Source organism: Hyla sarda, chromosome 7 (assembly GCF_029499605.1).
Source record: "Hyla sarda isolate aHylSar1 chromosome 7, aHylSar1.hap1, whole genome shotgun sequence".
Classification (NCBI taxonomy): domain Eukaryota; kingdom Metazoa; phylum Chordata; class Amphibia; order Anura; family Hylidae; genus Hyla; species Hyla sarda.
In genome coordinates, this window is record NC_079195.1 from 59,995,325 (window position 1) to 60,014,493 (window position 19,169).

Below are 19,169 nucleotides of genomic sequence, written 5' to 3' on the forward strand. Positions count from 1 at the left end.
GGGGTGGGGGTATATAAATGCCTTATGCTCCTATGGGTGGGGTGTATGTGACATTTTGCGGACGCCTGCTTTCGGCATCATCTGGTGTTTGAATCTCCTGCCCAAATTTTCGGAGCAGCTGCTCATTATGCTGGTGACTCGCTGATTTGGGCTTATCTCGGGGATACAGGCGCAGTATCCCTGGTAGCTCCACTGGCTGCCTTGCGGTAGGATGTGGCATCACACATGGCCTGCACAGTTATACACATGGAGCATACAGCGGCGGCGGGCTGGCTGTGCCTGCAGAGGGTGGCGCAAAGCATGAGTAAACCTATTCCTGGAGGTGGCGCGGCCTCTGCATCTCGCGCAGACCCGACAGCCGCCTCAGGGCGGGAGGCAAGCTTGCCAGCCACCGGTACAGATGAGGTCAACAGTGTCTCTGGTAAGCAGGTTGCAGCCGATACCCAGGGGTTGAATGTGATCCGGAAGAGTGTCCCAGTTGTTTATCTGCCACACGTTAGGCAGCCCTGTCGGCTTGTGCGGTGGGAGGCTCTCGCCAATGTCCTGCTGCACAAGGTAACTCAGGTATTGATCTCTTACTTCTAGGTACTGCAGGGGTTAATTTTCAGTGCAGAGTTCGGCTGGCTCTGCTAGATTCACAACCTGAACCCAATCTCAAGTAGTGGTTGAGTGTGTTAACAGTAAAAGAAAAAAAAATAATAAATTCATACATGATGTCATTACAATGCTGTTTTCCTCAGCATATTGTGCAGTTTGTTCTTTGTTGGTCATGCAATGCATTTATACAGTATTCACGGTCATGCTTTACACGGCTCATTCACTTAGCATTTGTGTTCAGGGCATATGATCATACGGATGTAGCAATTATATACTAGTCACAGTACATACGGTCATAATAATTATTTATAGTCCATGCACTCATAGGGAGAAATTTATCACAACCTGTGCAGAGGAAAAGTTGCCCAGTTGCCCATAGCAACCAATCAGCTCGCTTCTTTCATTTTGCAGAGGCCTTGTTAAAAATGAAAGAAGCGATCTGATTGGTTGCTATGGGCAACTTTTCCTCTGGACAGGTTTTGATAAATCTCCCTATAGTGTGTATACTATACATGGTTATAGTATTTATATGCAGTACATACGGTCATACAGTCATAGTATTTTATACACAGTCATAGTATCATGATAGGTATAGTGCATATAGTCACAGCAGTTTTAATTATGTAGGTGGGCAGCTATATACACATACGTGCTTACGGTCTTAGTATACATTCAGTCACAGTATCTATAGTGCTTACGGTCGTAACATCTTCAGGGTATACGGTCGTAGTATTCTTAGTGCTTGCGGTCATAGTGTTTTTACTCAGTACATGTGGGCATAGTATTGTACAGGACTCAAGGGTCCACAGTGTCAGTTACAGGGAATACACTCACGGTATGATAAACAGTGCATGTGGTCATAGTGTTACATGCAGCACGGTCATAGTGTTCACACGCAGTGAGCACGGTTACAGTATCATGCACTCTTGACATTGTACTGTATATGTCATACACATGGTCACATTAATTGTATGCAGTACATGCGATCATAGTATCTATCAATATGCCGTACATGTGCTCATAGTATTTATGGCATTTATACTGTTCATGCGCTCATGGCATTTATTCTGTTCATATGCTCATCATTCTCTCATGGAATTTATACTGTTCATAAACTCATAGCATTCATTCTATTCATACGCTCTTGACATTTACGCTGTCCTTACGCTCAAGGCAGTTACATCATCCCCACGCTCATGGCTTTCATACTGTTAATTCGCTCATGGCATTTATACTGCCCATACGCTTTTTGCTGTGGCATTTACAATGGGCATATGCTGTGACATTTACACTGTTCAAGCACTATGACGCTTATATTGTTCATATGCTCATAGCATTTATTCTATTTGTACGCACAGAACACCGATACTGTTTATATGGTCAGGACATCCGTGCTGTTGCATACTGTTCATGCGTTCATGACATTATATTTACATGCTTGTGGCACTTATACTGTGCATACACACATAGTATTCATGCTGTTTCTTCCATGCCAATGATATTGTTCATACACGCATGGTATTTACTGTCTGTAAGTCATGGCTATGTTGTTTAGGTGCTCATGATATTCATTCGCCCATGGAGTATATACTGTCGATATGCTGGAGGCACTCATACTGGTCATAAGCCCTTAGTAGTTATCTTATCGTTACACTCTGCCATCTATACTCTACATACGTTCATGGCATTCATGCTGATCATACGTGCATGGCATTCACACTGATTGTGCTCATAACATTCACACCGTTGAAGCCCAGGGGTTTTACTGTCTGAATGCCCACAGCATTTTTTTTTTGCACTATTCATACGATCAAAACATAGATAACGGTCATACGTTCACAGTTCATACTGTTACCTATGCCCATGGCTGTTATATTGGGCATAAGCTTCTTGGTATATATAGTGGTTATAGGCTCATGGCAGTTACACAAGTTTATGGCATTATCACTATGTTTATTAGGCATACCTTTCACACGATATTTGCATTTCACGGTCATCTGCTCATGGCGTGCATACTGTTCATACGTTCATTGCAGTTATACTGTTCATTTGCTAATGGAGTTATACTGATCATACGCTAATGGCACTTTAACTGTTCATACGCTCATGGCATTTACACGGGCCAGATGCTCATGGCATTTACATTACATCTAAGACATTCGTACTGTTAATGCGCTCATAGTATTCATACTGCTCTGTTCATACGTTCTTACCTCTTACTGTTTTCTTGTGCTCATGGTTCTACTGTCCATAAGCTAGTTGCAGTTATACTGTTTGTATGCATGGCTTTTGCTGAGCTTTCGCTCTAGTTGTTCATACATCCATTGCTGTTATGCCACACATGCACTCTTAACGTTGTACTGGTTGTGCATGTGTGGTGTTTTGTTTTTGTGTTTCCATGCTCCCCTGGCATTTGTGTCTGATGTTAGTGCATAAGAAGGTGCATGGCATTGCTGAGCTTGTGGTGTTTGCATGGTGCATATGCTCACAGTGGTTACTGTACATAGTGATTGCTTCTATGCGGTGCATGCATATCATACACATGCTCGTACTATCTATACTGCTCATACACTTAGAGTTACGCTCAGCTCATGCTTGAGGCTTACGTTATAGTTTGGTCAAACTTACGGCTGGTGCTTGTTACGTTCTCATGCTTGCAGGTGGTTATTTGTGCATAGTATGTGTTTGATGCCTTGTCATTTTAATTATGCATGTTTGTATTTATCTGGGGCCTAGTGTCTAGTTTACTACATGTACATTACTAGTGTCGCTCGTGAATATTCTCAATTCAAATTTTAATCGCGAATATCACATATTCGCAAATTCGCGAATATTTTGAATATAGCACTATATATTTGCAATCACGAATATTGGCCCTTTTTTTTGTTCACAGTACACATCACAGTGATCACTGATCATCCCTCTCTGTGCATATTCGCGAATATTGAGCCCTCCCTTCTTTAATGGTATATGGAACTAATGGGCTAGTGCATTAACTCTGTGATTTTTTTGCCCATTGAAACCAATAGGCCCATTGTGGTCTATGGGGATCTCATGGTATGTAAAACTGTAAGATAAGCAGGAGGTACTCAGCAATACAGTGTATGGGAGACCCGTGTGGTTCGAGTCTCGGGGTGGGATAGAGTGTTACAGTGTTGTGGTTTAACTTTTTTACTCGTGATTGACAAATGTAGGTCAATTGGTAATTAAGAAAGCCTTTAAACTGTGGGAACTAGGTCAATTGGCAATTAACTGAGTGTTTGAACCGGGAGAACTAGGTTAATGGGGTACCAAATATGGGTATTGGGGTTAATTGAAACTGGATGTAATGTGTAAGGCTGGGTATGAATGAATGAATGGGAGGTTAAGGAACATAGGGGGAGATTCATCAAAACCAGTGTAGAGGAAGAGTGGTGCAGTTGCCCATAGAAACCAATCAGAGTGCGTCTTTCATTTTTAACAAGGCCTTTGAAAAATGAAAGAAGCAATCTGATTGGTTGCTATGGGCAACTGGGCAACCTTTACACTGTACAGGTTTTGATAAATCTCCCCCTATGAGGGAGATTTATCAAAACCTGTACAGAGGAAAAGTTTCTGAGTTGCCCATAGCAACCAATCAGATCACTTCCTTCATTTTTCAGAGGCCTTTTCAAAAATGAAAGAAGCAATCTGATTGGTTGCTATGGGCAACTCAGAAACTTCCTCTGGACAGGTTTTGATAAAGTTGTCCAGTTGCCCATAGCAACCAATCAGGTCGCTTCTTTCATTTTGCAGATGCCTTGTGAAAAATGAAAGAAGCGATCTGATTGGTTGCTATGGGCAACTCAGCAGCTTTCCCTGAAAATCTGCTGAGTTGCCCATAGCAACCAATCAGATCGCTTCTTTCATTTAGCAGAGGCCTTGTGATAAATGAAAGAAGCGATCTGATTGGTTGCTATGGGCAACTCAGCAGCTTTTCTGTGAAAATCTGCTGAGTTGCCCATAGCAACCAATCAAATCGCTTCTTTCATTTAGCAGAGGCCTTGTGAAAAATTAAAGGAGCGATCTGATTGGTTGTGTCAGGCCCAAGGCCTGATTATTAAAATCCTATATGTGTATTATAAATTATAACTGTGTGTGAGGTATTATCCAAGACCTGGGGGTGAGGGTCATTCAGACTGTGTTTTGTGTATTGCATTTTATTGGGGGTCTGGCTGTTTGTTTACATCTCCTTTGAAGTCATGCACTCTGGTCTCATCATATAATCAAACAGATAAGGGGTCAGGAAGAGAGATGCCCCACCTGGTGGGATCAGAGGGGAGGGGGGGTATGGAGTTTCCCTCCAAAGAAGCAGATACGATTTAAACAATGCTAGACTAAAAGTTGTTTGTTCAAGGCTGTGCTACAAGCTGATAAGAGCTGGACTCTCACTGACAAGGACTGCTATATCATCATGCTGTAAGAACTTCATTTGTGTTTTCTGAACTTGTCTTGCAAAACGCTTTCAGATTTTTGTAACTGTAATTTGTTTCTGTATTTTTATATAGTCAGCACTGTGATACCTTTTATCAGATTAAATGTTTAATTAATCAGCTCTGGTCTTTGATCTCTAAATATATGAGCTCACTTTACTGAAGGCAGCTCTGGTGGAAACACGTTTATCTAAGGGTTAATTGGTGACTTGCTGGGACTAGTAGTGGATACCCAGAGGTCTGGTGGCCTTGACCCTTGCACCATCACACTCTCTCTAGCGTCTTAGCTGGACCGATAGGGTGTGATCGTGACAGGTTGCTATGGGCAACTCATCAGCTTTTACAGGAAAATCTGCTGAGTTGCCCATAGCAACCAATCAGATTGCTTCTTTTATTTAGCAGAGGCCTTGTGAAAAATGAAAGACCCGATCTGATTGGTTGCTATGGACAACTCAGCAGCTTTTCCAGGAAAATCTGCTGAGTTGCCGATAGCAACCAATCAAATCGCTTCTTTTATTTTTCACAAGGCCTCTGCTAAATGAAAGAAGCAATCTTTTTGGGCAGCTTTTTCAGGTCTCCCATACACTATACTGCCGAGACCCTCCTGCTTATCTTACAGTTTTACATACCGTGATATCCCCATAGACCACAATGGGCCTATTGGTTTCAACGGACAAAAAATCACAGAGTTAATGCACTAGCCCATGAGTTCCCTATAAAGAAGGGAGGGCTAAATATTTGCGCATATGTGCTGCGATTTTCTCATATGCGCATACATTTTCGCATATGCGCATAAAAAAATCTGAATATAACGAATATGCAAATTTTGCAAATATATGACGAATATTCGTCCATATCTTTGCGAAATATCGCGAATTCAAGTATGGCCTATGCCGCTCATCACTATACATTACAGCATTAAATACGGGGCAGGTGTTCACGTTACCTTTCCACAATGTCCCACCATGCTTCTGGTTATTCTTACTGACACGCAATCAGAGCAATAACATTACGACACATAGGTGGTTGTTTATCCGTTATGCCTTCCACTTCTGCAGGGGGAGGCACCACGCAGATTATTGTTACTATCAAGTCTTCATAGCAATAACATCATTATACATAGGTGCTTGTTTTCCTGTTATGCCTGCCACGTCTTCAAGGGGAGGCACCACACAGGTTATTGTTACTGACACGTCTTCAGAGCAATAGCAGTACGACACATAGGGAGTTATTTACCTGTTATGCCTGCCACGTCTGCAGGGGGAGGCACCACGCAGGTTATTGTTACTGTTGTCATAATCACACACAGATGGTGTTTACTGTCGTGCCTGATGTGTTGGCACAGTTATAGGCATGATGGTACGCAGGACCTGTCTGGCCTGAGGAAACAATGGTTTACGTTTGGGGCCATCGCGACTGCAGGTTTGATAGTTACTCAAAGACCTTTGACGTCTGCAGGTGTGATGGTTATGCAAAGACCTGTCGTGTCTAAAGGCATTATGGCGATGAAGGGATCTGTCACTTGCAGCAGGACGCCACTCCTGAGACCATGCTTGAGTCAGGAGCCGGGCAGTGTAGAGGTATGGCGTAGTCTTCAGGCAAGGGGCTTATTCCGGTGTAGTTTTGATTTACAGGCGTTTTGGCCCCACTGGGCTGTTGTCTCCAAAGGTCTGTCGGGTAGTGGTTGTTGCGTGTCATTTTGCTAACAGTTTCATTTTGCTGCTTAATAGCAGACACTTGGCTAGCTGCCTGACGGGTTTCTATTGTTTCCGCTCTTGCCATGATGTCATAGGCAGATGTGGTAACGAGGCACTTGTCAGCTAGAACGTCAGCCTGATCCTGTTGAAGTGCCTACAGAGTGGGCTTTAATCAATTTCTAGGTCAGATAGTTCGCAGCTTCTATATTTCTGGCTCAAGATAGAGTCTAACTTGGGCTTGTGTTAGGGTTGGGGTACTGGTTCGCGGTTATAAATTCTGTTATCTTCCTACCAGTTTGACTTTTTGCCCACTAAAGGCGTGCCCTTCACCACGGTTATGGGCACAAATCTGACCACTTTGTTAAGTTTAAATGTCTTCCATGACAATTAGGTGTGTACAGTGTTAACACGAGTGTTAAGCCTTTTATGGCTGTATTTGTGTGAGGGGTGGGAGTATCTCTGCCCCCGTGTACTTCTAGGCAGGGTGGTAAGAAGTTGTGGGTTGGGGGGGGGGGGTATAAAAACACCCCCTGCTCCTATGTGTGGGGTGCATCCATCCAAACAATAGCGCAGCTCTCGATTCCAAAATAAAGTGCAATTTTTTTCTCATGTCACAGCAAAGCAACGTTTCACCTTCTCCATGAAGCCTTTACCAAGCATGGTAGTGCTGCAAAACTTGGTTGGGCTAGTATATGGTCTGTAGCACTCTCATCAACAGAAGCCCAGTATATAGCAGCTACACGGACAAGTCAAGAAGTCACATGACAAATGTTAACAGATTGGGGTGACACAATACAGTGGTCCCTCAAGTTACAGAATTGTATGCTGAAACTGTGGTGGCCCAGTACAGGAGTTGCACCTCTGTACCCTAGCTGCCCTGTCCAGCAGACTCCATACAGTGACCCCTGGGCACCCCCTGCACTTGTGTTCTACATACTCCCTTAGATGTGTGGTAGCGATTTGTGATGAGGGCAGATGTTGTTAGCCTAGGGGCAGATGGCATTATACCCTTATATTCGTGATGCCAGAGCGCCTTTTAGCCTAAAACAAGCTGAAGGTATACCGCTGGCTAGGCACAGGGGCAATAAAGACTCAGAGGCCACGTTACGGACAACAGTAGCTTTACTGAGGGTAGACAGTTGGTTAAGTCTATACAGTTCATCCAGGGCTCAAGGAGGTGACCAGTGATGCAGAGACCTTAAGGGCTTGCTGGGACTTGTAGTAGGACTGGACAATTGAATGCAGACCATGCTGACTTACCAGATGACAGGGACTGACTTGACTTGACTCATAAAGCTGTGACTTTAGCTTACTTGAATTGATGGTGGCTGCAGGACTTGACTTTGAGGTCTCCAACACTCTGGACACACACAGTAAGCGTGACTGCACTGAACTTCAGCAGGAAGCAAGAGCTCTAAGCTCCAAAAGAGAGAAGCTCCACCCAGGGCTTATATGCAGAAGACTAACAGGGTAGCCCATAGGTCACTCTTGGGATCACCTGGTCACTGGTACCTCCTGGGTAACAATCACATGACATAATTCTTAAAGATACAACACATTTTATGATACAATACATTGCAGAACATATGTACAGGGGGGAAACAGGGGCAAGGGGCCTTGGGAACACTGAAGGAGGCTGCCTGACATGGCAGCAAGAATACGGGGCAACATCTCCCGTACTGGGCCACCACAAACTCCCCCTCTTAAATACAGTCATCCTCAATGCTCAGTCCTGGAGGGCGGAGGACTAAAGTGGCCACTGGGGCCTAGTGACAGTTCCTGGGGCATTATACAAAATGTCCTTCACAGGTCTGGTTATAGAACAAGGTAGAAACGAATCCATGTAGCACTGTAAATGTCCATACATGCTCTTTGGTTGGGTAAACATGTGGGATTAACAAGCTTTGTAACTGCTCTAGGAACACATTTTAGACCATAATACACACAAGTTTGGAGATTGGGCTGCCGGAGGCTATCTACCCAATGCTTTGATTGCTGGGGCCCCTCGGTTCTTAACACTTTCCCCCAGAACTCAACAAGTAGTGTGATACTATATAACCATTTTACCTCCGCATAATGTACTCTCCCTCTACTCGTGTCTTACTTTTAGTTTCAGGGGAACCCTCTGGACAGTAGACAGTTCCCTTTACAGGAGGACAGAAAAATGTTAGACAGATATATATATATATATATATATATATATATATATATATATATAAATATATATATATATATATATACATTGAACATTTGTGGACTGGGACTACAAGTAATGTTACAGTCCTAACTTAAGTGTTTACAACTGAACTGACTATGTGTGGTACATAACCTTGTGCACTATATTATGAGCTAATCTTTGAAACTTGCTGGAATTTGTCCTTGTGTTGACCTTTGGGACCTGTGCAACACCACTTCTGGAGAGTCTGGAACACCTTCATCTTCGGGAGCTCTTGAACCTCTGGAACGGCAGCTGGCTCTTCCTCAGCGAACTCGGGAGTTGGTATTAGTCCACTAGTTGGATTCGGAGTCGCTGGCAGCAGTGGTGGAGAGACTGGTGAAAGGGTTGGCACTCTAGAGATGAGGGTATAGGCTTGAGCCAACGATGACAAGACTGGGACTGTTGTGGAGATTAGTGTCAGTTGGACCGCCCGGGGTTTGTGAGACACAGAAGATAGCAGGCTGACTCAGAGAAAACATGGGGGAATCCATGGGGAAACACAATTTCTTTGGCTTCTTGGATTATTCTCTGGTGGTCAGAGACCCACTCCATGGAGGCTTGTGGAGAGTTGTTGAACAGGGCTTGGCATCCAAATATTCGGTCTTTAGGCAGCTGTCCATGTCGCCCCATCATCAAGTAGAAAGGGGTGTACCCCATAGAACAGTGGACTGTGTTATTATAGATCTCCAATAGTTCGGGCAGCAGTAAGGGACAATCTTCTTGTCTTGACATGGAGGCTGCTCGCAACATGCGGATAAAGACTTGTTTCATGCGCTCACAGAGCCTGTTCCCCTGGGGGTGATAAGCAGTAGTCCGGAGTTTCTTGCTGGGATTGAATTGACACAGCTCTTGGAAGAGTTGGGCCTTGAAGGCCGTTCCATGGTCCGTTAGGAAAGACTCCAGACACTCGAGGGTTTGCAACCAATTTGAGTAGAACATCTGGGCCGCTGTCTTGGCTGTGAGATCTTTGATGGGGACAATGACAACCCATTTAGAGTAGTGATCCACCATGGTTGTTACGCCGAGCGCTCCGGGTCCCCGTTCCTCCCCGGAGCGCTCGCCTCATCTTCGTTGTTGCAGCGCCCCGGTCAGATCCACTGACCGGGTGCGCTGCGGTCCCGCCTTCAGCCGGGATGCGATTCGCGATGCGGATAGCGCCCGCTCGCGATGCGCACCCCGGCCCCCGTACCTGACTCGCTCTCCCTCGGTCCTGTCCCGGCGCGCGCGGCCCCGCTCCCTAGGGCGCGCGCGCGCCGGGTCTCTGCGATTTAAAGGGCCAGTGCACCAATGATGGTGCCTGGCCCAATCTTCCCAATTAGCTTAATTGGCTCCCACCTGTGCACTTCCCTATATCACCTCACTTCCCCTGCACTCCCTGGCCGGATCTTGTTGCACTTGTGCCTAGTGAAAGCGTTCCCTTGTCTGTTCCTAGTCCGTGTTCCTGACCTCCTGCCGTTGCCCCTGACTACGATCCTTGCCGCCTGCCCCCGACCTTCTGCTACGTCCGACTTTGCTTCTGCCTACTCCCTTGTACCTCGCCTATCTTCAGCATCTTCAGCAGCCAGAGAGGTGAGCCGTTGCTAGTGGATACGACCTGGTCACTACCGCCGCAGCAAGACCATCCCGCTTTGCGGCGGGCTCTGGTGAAAACCTGTAGTGGCTTAGAACCGGTCCACTAGCGCGGTCCTCGCCATCCCTCTCTGGCACAGAGGATCCACTACCTGCCAGCCGGCATCGTGACAGTAGATCCGGCCATGGATCCCGCTGAAGTTCCTCTGCCAGTTGTCGCTGACCTCACCACGGTGGCCGCCCAGCAAGCCCGACAGATCGCCCTTCTAACCCGTCAGCTGTCGGAAATGTCCACCATTTCGCACCAACTTCAGTCGCAACTTCTCCAGCAATCTTCTCCTCCGCCAGCTCCTGCACCTCCTCCGCAGCGAGTGGCCACTCCTAGCCTCCGCCTGTCCTTGCCGGACAAATTTAATGGGGACTCTAAGTATTGCCGTGGCTTTCTTTCGCAATGTTCCCAGCACTTGGAGATGATGTCGGACCAGTTTCCTACTGAAAGGTCTAAGGTGGCTTTCGTGTTCTGCCTTCTGTCTGGAAAAGCCCTGTCATGGGCCGCACCGCTCTGGGACCGCAAGGACCACGTCACTGCCTCTGTACACTCCTTCTTCTCGGAAATTCGAAGTGTCTTTGAGGAACCTGCCCGAGCTTCTTCAGCCGAGATTGCCCTGCTGAACCTGGCCCAGGGTGTTTCTTCCGTTGGCGAGTACGCCATTCAGTTCCGTGCTCTTGCTTACGAGTTGTCCTGGAATAGTGAGGTTCTCTGCGCGACCTTTAAAAAAGGCCTATCCAGCAACATTAAAGATGTTCTGGCCGCACGAGAGACTCCTGCTGACCTACATGAACTCATTCATCTAGCCACTCGCATTGACATGCGTTCTTCCGGATGGCGTCTGGAGCTCCGCCTGGATATGGACTTTGTTCGCACGAAGCGTTTTTTCTCTCCGGCTCCTCTCTCCTCTGGTCCTCTGCAATCTGTTCCTGTGCTTCCCGCCGCGGAGGCTATGCAAGTTGACCGGTCTTGCTTGACACCTCAAGAGAGGACACGACGCCGCATGGAGAATCTTTGCCTGTACTATGCCGGTACCGAACACTTCCTGAAGGATTGTCCTATCCGTCCTCCCCGCCTGGAAAGACGTACGCTGACTCCGCACAAAGGTGACACAGTTCTTGATGTCAACTCTGCTTCTCCACGCCTTACTGTGCCTGTGCGGATATCTGCCTCTACCTTCTCCTTCTCTACTATGCTCTTCTTGGATTCCGGATCTGCAGGAAAATTTTTTTTGGCCTCTCTCATCAACAGGTTCTACGTTCCTGTGACCAGTCTCGCCAGACCCCTCTACATCTATTGTTTTTACAATAAAAGATTGGACTGTCTCGTACGTTTCCACACAGAACCCCTCCTAATTTGCATCGGACCTCATCACGGAAAAATTGAGTTTTTTTTCCTCAGGTTCTTTGGCCCCAAGAAGAGGGGGAGACCCAAGGGGGGGGGTACTGTTACGCCGAGCGCTCCGGGTCCCCGTTCCTCCCCGGAGCGCTCGCCTCATCTTCGTTGTTGCAGCGCCCCGGTCAGATCCACTGACCGGGTGCGCTGCGGTCCCGCCTTCAGCCGGGATGCGATTCGCGATGCGGATAGCGCCCGCTCGCGATGCGCACCCCGGCCCCCGTACCTGACTCGCTCTCCCTCGGTCCTGTCCCGGCGCGCGCGGCCCCGCTCCCTAGGGCGCGCGCGCGCCGGGTCTCTGCGATTTAAAGGGCCAGTGCACCAATGATGGTGCCTGGCCCAATCTTCCCAATTAGCTTAATTGGCTCCCACCTGTGCACTTCCCTATATCACCTCACTTCCCCTGCACTCCCTGGCCGGATCTTGTTGCACTTGTGCCTAGTGAAAGCGTTCCCTTGTCTGTTCCTAGTCCATGTTCCTGACCTCCTGCCGTTGCCCCTGACTACGATCCTTGCCGCCTGCCCCCGACCTTCTGCTACGTCCGACTTTGCTTCTGCCTACTCCCTTGTACCTCGCCTATCTTCAGCATCTTCAGCAGCCAGAGAGGTGAGCCGTTGCTAGTGGATACGACCTGGTCACTACCGCCGCAGCAAGACCATCCCGCTTTGCGGCGGGCTCTGGTGAAAACCTGTAGTGGCTTAGAACCGGTCCACTAGCGCGGTCCTCGCCATCCCTCTCTGGCACAGAGGATCCACTACCTGCCAGCCGGCATCGTGACAATGGTGATAGCATAAGTGTACCTGGACCAGGTAGGAGACAACTTGACAAGGTCTAGCGCGACCAACTGGTTAGGCCTTTCACTCTGGATGGAATGGAGGGGTACTCTTGCATCCTAGCGCATGTTCTTGGTGACCTTACATACAGCATATTCACTGCACCATTTCTCAATGTCGCTCCGCATTCTTTTCCAATAGAATCTTCGGTCTTTTGGACTCCAAAGTGTCCCGACTGATCATGGTATGCATGGAGGACCATCGCTGCATCTCTTCGGGGGAACCAGAATTTGATTAAGTCAATCACTAGAGACCAGATCCGAGTGCACAAACAGTCACTTCCTCTGTCGCCACAGACATTTCAGCTCATAGTCACACTGGGCCCGGCGTAAACAGGTTGGTATCTTTTTTCCCAGAAGGTAGTCCAACAGATCCCCCATGACTCGACTTTAGTACTGAAAAGTCTTCCAGGGGTATAGGTCTTCTTTAACCTTTTTGGACCGTCCATGAAGGCGGTTACAACATTCTGGTTCATGAACCATTGGTAGAATGGGGAAATCTCCACATCTTCCCATACGTCTTCGACAGGGTGTTCTTCGTCGGGGGTCATCCTAGACAGTATGTCAGCATTGGCGTGAAAACCTTGGGAAAAAAAATTTCTTCGATGGCGCTGCCTGGTAGATTCACACGTGCCCCTATTGGTCGCTCATTCACCACGTGTTCCGCTACAAACCGCTGCAGAACATTGTCTTCAAAAGAGAATACCAGACGCACACCATTGGTCACTACCGAGTGACATCACCACAGCTCCGCCACCCGATTGCTCACTCCTTTTATGAACAATTCAGCGGGAAAATCCCATTTCTTTCTTTATTCCAAGACATTCAAAATATACAGTTTAATACAAAATACAATAATGTTTCGAAATGAATTGATAAATGTGAATATAAAGAAACAGAAACAACACATTGATCAACAATCTTATCTTTATTTAACTTTATATATTTTTTTTTAGCATATGTCATAAAGTGTATCTCAAGGTGTACGGCACCGACCCCCAGTGCTGCCCACCTTGAACCCCGACCTCTGCTGTCTTTGGCACCAGAAATCTGTGATGCTCCTGTGAACCGTTTGCAATTGAAAAGGAGGGAATATACCCTCGAAACGCGTCTTGCAGTTTCCTGTACTTGTTCCGTGTATGAATAAAATACATAATACTTGTACCCGAACTTGACTCTGCGTGTGATACTTTTACCCAAATTTGACTCCGCGTGTGAATCGCAGAAACATTTTTTTTCCCAAGATTTACATGCCTAGCCTACTACCGACCCTCCAAGAGGAGACCGGTCATCTCTGCAGGCTGCAGCTGAGGATCCCACATCGCTACCCCACTTCCTAAGGTGTGATATGCATGAAACCAAAGTTCACATAAGGTGAGCATATTTCTTACTAAAGGGCATTTGGGACACTTAGCCCACAGAATTACGCAAGGCGCTGTCCTCCTTTTTTCTACTTCTGTACCCTCTCAGTACGTCAGCATTGACATTTGACTTGCCACTTCTGTACTTGATGGTGAAACTGTAATTGGCTAATCTTGAAGCCCAATGCTGCTCGATGGCACCCAATTTGGCAGTGTTCAGGTGGGCCAACGGGTTATTATCCTTGTAGACAATAAATGGCGTGGTGGCCAAATTTGAACTTTTCGGTCACAGCCCGCACCAGGGCGAGAAGTTCCAACTTGAATGAGCTGTAATTCACATTGTTCTTTTCTGATCCACGCAGGTTACGACTGGCATAGGCAATTCCTCGCTCTTGCCCTTCCTGGACTTGGGACAAGACAGCTCCCACATCTTCAAAACTGGCATCAGTATACAGCTGGAATGGCTGACTGTAGTCTGGATATGCCAAGATGGGTGCTTCTGTCAGCAGACTTTTGAGAGCTCAAAATGCTGTCTCTTGCTCTTCGGCTCATTCAACAGGTAATCTTCAATTATAGTTCTCCTTCGCAAAGCTGTGAGGGGGTTCTGCAATCTGGTCAAAGTGGGGAATGAAACAACGGTAGTAGCCGGCAAACCCCAGGAAGCTCCTGACATCTTTCACCGTGCACCGGGTTGGCCAATTCTTGACAACTTCATCCTTTCAGGATTGGGCTGGACTCCCTCTGCGCTGGCAACATTACCCAAGTAGTGTACCTGAGGTTTGAGCAAGGGACACTTTGATGGTTTGATCTTCAGCCCATGCTTGATCATTACTTGGAAGATGTCTGACAGGTGGCTAAGGTGTTACTGGTAGGACATGGAATACACAATGACATCGCCCAAGTACAATAGGACACTGAAAATTAAAATGGCCCAGGAACCTTTCCATCAGACGCTGGAACGTAGCAGGGGCATTGCACATCCCAAACGGCATACTTTTAAACTCAAACAGTCCTATGGGTGTCACGAAGGTGGTCTTCTCCCGATCCTCCACAGCAATTGCCACTTGCCAATATCCACTGGTTAAGTCCAGGGTGGAGAAGTAAGCAGCCGACCCAAGGGCGGTGAGCGACTCCTCGATCCTTGGCAATGGATAAGCATCCTTATGTGTGACATTGTTCAGTTTCCTGTAGTTGAAACAGAAGCGGATGGTTCAATCCTTTTTCTTGACTATTACAAGTGGCACCACCCATGGGCTCTGACTTTCCTGGATTATGTCTGCCTCATTCATGTCAGCCAGCATCTTCTTGACAGTCTGATACATGACGGGTGTGACCGGACGGTGTCTTTCCTTGATAGATGGGCTTTCACTGTGAGGATTCGGTGCTGAATCATTGAAGTCTGCCCTAAGTCTGTGGGGTGCTTGCTGAAAGCCTCATGGTACCCCTTGGCAACATTGATGATTCCATTGACTTGGTCCCTTGGGGTAGTGTCGTCTCCAACCTGGAGTTGCGCTCTGTAGGGCTCACACTGGATCTTTCTGCCACTTGAGCTGCACGCTGTCGGGCCACCAGATGTTCTGTCACAATGTCTTTTGACTCTATGAGGTACAGCTGGACTACAGGAGTGTATTTGGGCAAGATAGTAGCAGAATCAGAGATGTTTACTAACCGCATCGGGACCCTCCCATTGGTGATACTGACATGGCTTCTTAGCTCAAACATGAGGAGGATCTTCCAATTGCATAGGTTCCAGCAGGGCTTGATAGTCCCTATTCTTGACTCCGGTACGTGCACGACACCAGATGATGGTCTCTGTGTTGGGTTGTAAGGTCGCTGACCTGATGTCTTGAACTCGTACACTGCAGATTTCCCCTTGCTTGTTGGCAAACTTCTGTTCAGCCTGTAGGACTTCCAAGTGGTGCTGTGCAGCCTGCTGGCCTAAAGGGGACATATGGGGAAGAGAGGTATGCAAGGCATCTAACACTTCAGTGAAACAATTTTTCAAAATGTTCATCCCCAATATAAATTCAACAGACTCCTTATCTGTCACATTAGTTACAAGCACTCCCTGCTCGCTAAGTGCATGCTCTCCCAACTGAATTGTTGGCTCCCAGTATCCATGTCTGGGGACTGGTTGCCCATGACCCGCAACTACTCGGAAGTTAACATTGTGGTGTCCCGGTACTGGACATGGTCCCGTACCATTGTCGTAAGTCCCCACAGTCAAAGCTCCTCCATGCTGGTAGGGCTTTCCTGGTGGGTTAACCCCTAGTTGCCTCCTAATGCCATTTAGACATGTATATATTTAATATATTTTATTATAATGTAATTGATGTACAGGACCTTTGGTCACGTGATTTCTAGTGAATTGTGTCATGCTAGGTTTAAGGACCTTTGGGTCATGTGACTAAGTCATGTGATGTAACCATAATGCCTTGGTTTAGGACCGACAGGTTTTGGGACCAATAAGCTTTGATCCTGCCCATTTTGTATATAAGGGCGCTTCATCCAATAATCGCTCTCTTAGTTCCGGACTACCAAACTGAGCAGATCTGTTATCACAGCTACAAGACAAGCTAGGCCTGAAGCCTTCCACTTCAGCCGCTTTCTAAACCGTGAGTTAATCCGACTCAAATCTAACCAACCCTACATGACTACTGAACCTAAACATACCCCTAAATTCAGTGGAACAGCGTACAGCAAAATCAAAGCTTATTTTACTACAAAATCCCAGCCAACCTGTAAGGAGCCTAAATCCCCGTCCTCTTGTAAAAGACTGTTTGTTATCATCATCTGCATAAAATCTGCAGTAAAGTTATTTCCAGTATACTACTACTTCTGCTGTGGACAATCCTTATTCCTCCCTATCATTCCTGGGACGGGCGGCGGTAGGACATATATGTATAGAGGAAGCCCGCACCCTGGCGTCACGACAATCAAGGATTAATGCTATACCCTGCAACACTACTCTGCAACACCCCTGTTCACCATACATCCCCCAAGCTCACCACAAAGCTTTTTGGCGTCTTACTAACAGGATACGGTTGTGTGCCTACAGCTGTTTTGCCACCATTACTGCAAAGAGTACTCCCCCATTAAGAACTGTGATTAATGAACTCTGCAAAGATTTTGCAAGCTGCGAATAATTGTGCGCACACGTGTGTACAGGACTGTGCTTATAATACTGTGTGTGAGAGGTGCGCATGAAAAGTAAGGGGGGAGGCGAAGGATACAGCGTGGTTACAATCCCCACCAGATGGGTTCAAAGTCAGCACCGGGCCTTCCCGCGCGCGTGATCCTGCAGCTCCACTCAGCGAGGTCTCTGAAGCCACGGCGGCCATTTTGGTGGAGCCTCAGACAGAAGTTCTTCTTAAAGAGCCAGTGCAATATAAAACTCTAAAGTGTCACATCACCACGCTTAACCCCTTAAGGACTCAGCGTTTTTCCGTTTTTGCGTTTTCATTTTTTCCTCATCACCTTCTAAAAATCATAACGCTTTCAATTTTGCACATAAAATTCCATATGATGGCTTATTTTTGCACCACCAATTCTACTTTGCAGTGAAACTAGTCATTTTAACAAAATATCCACGGCGAAATGGAAAAAAAAATTATTGTGCGATAAAATTGAAGAAAAAATTTCATTTTGTAACTTTTGGGGGCTTCAGTTTCTACGCAGTGCATTTTTTGCTAATAATGACACCTTATCTTTATTCTGTAGGTCCATATGGTTAAAATGATACCCTACTTATATAGGTTGGATTTTGTCGTACTTCTGAAAAAAATCATAACTACATGCAGGAAAATGTATACGTTTAAAATTGTCAACTTCTGACCCCTATAACTTTTTTATTTTTCCACGTATGGGCCAGTATGAGGGATCATTTTTTGTGCCGTATTCTGAATTTTTTATTGGTACCATTGCATTTGCATTGATCTGACTTTTTGATCGCTTTTTATGAATTTTTTTATTATATAAAATGTGACCAAAAATACGCTATTTTGGACATTGGAATTTTTTTTGCGCGTACGCCATTTATCGTGCTGTTTAATTAACTATATATTTTTATAGTTCGGACATTTAGGCACGCGGCGATACCACATATGTTTATTTTATTTACACAGTTTTTTTTTTATGGGAAAAGGGGGGTGATTCAAACTTTTATTAGGGAAGGGGTTAAATGACCTTTTTTCACTTTTTTTTTGCAATGTTATAGCTCCCATAGGGAGCTATAACACTGCACACACTGATCTTTTACTTTGATCCCTGCAAAGCCATAGCTTTGCATGGATCAGCGAGATAGGGGCTTGATTGCTGATCGGACATGACGGAGCAAGGTAAGGCGGTCTCTGCTCGTGTCCTAGCTGATCGGGACATCGCGATGTTATTGCGGTAGTCCCGATCAGCCCAACTGAGCTGCTGGGAAGCGTTTACTTTCATTTTCAGAGCGGCGATCAACTTTGATCGCCGCGTTTGAAGGGTTAACAGCGCGGTACAACGATTGGTGCCGCACGCTATTAGCCAAGGGTCCCGGCTATGAATAGATATGGCTATGAATAGCAGCCGGCGTCACGAACCGGGACGTGCACTATTTGTCTACACTAGACCGAAAATATTGATAAAAAATCCCTCTTAAACCACCCAATTTAAGGTATCGCTGCCACCACCTGTCAATTTCAAGCCGATAGGAAGCTATGAATTCAATCTGGATATGCTGCAATTCCCAAATATAATCTACGATCCCCAGTAGTATATAAAAACAGGAAAAAGATTAATCCAAATCTATAATGTAGCCGAAGTACATTTAAGACTGTAACTTCAATCTCTTCAAGGACAATGTATGTCCGTTTTACCAGACATAAGGCGGTACTTAATAAATGAATGATTTATTATGAAAGAAAAATATTCACAGTACATGTAAAAATTGATATTAACAAGACAAAGTTTCACCATACAGAAAATAAAATAAAAGGGAAAAAACATAGAGTCCTTACTTACAA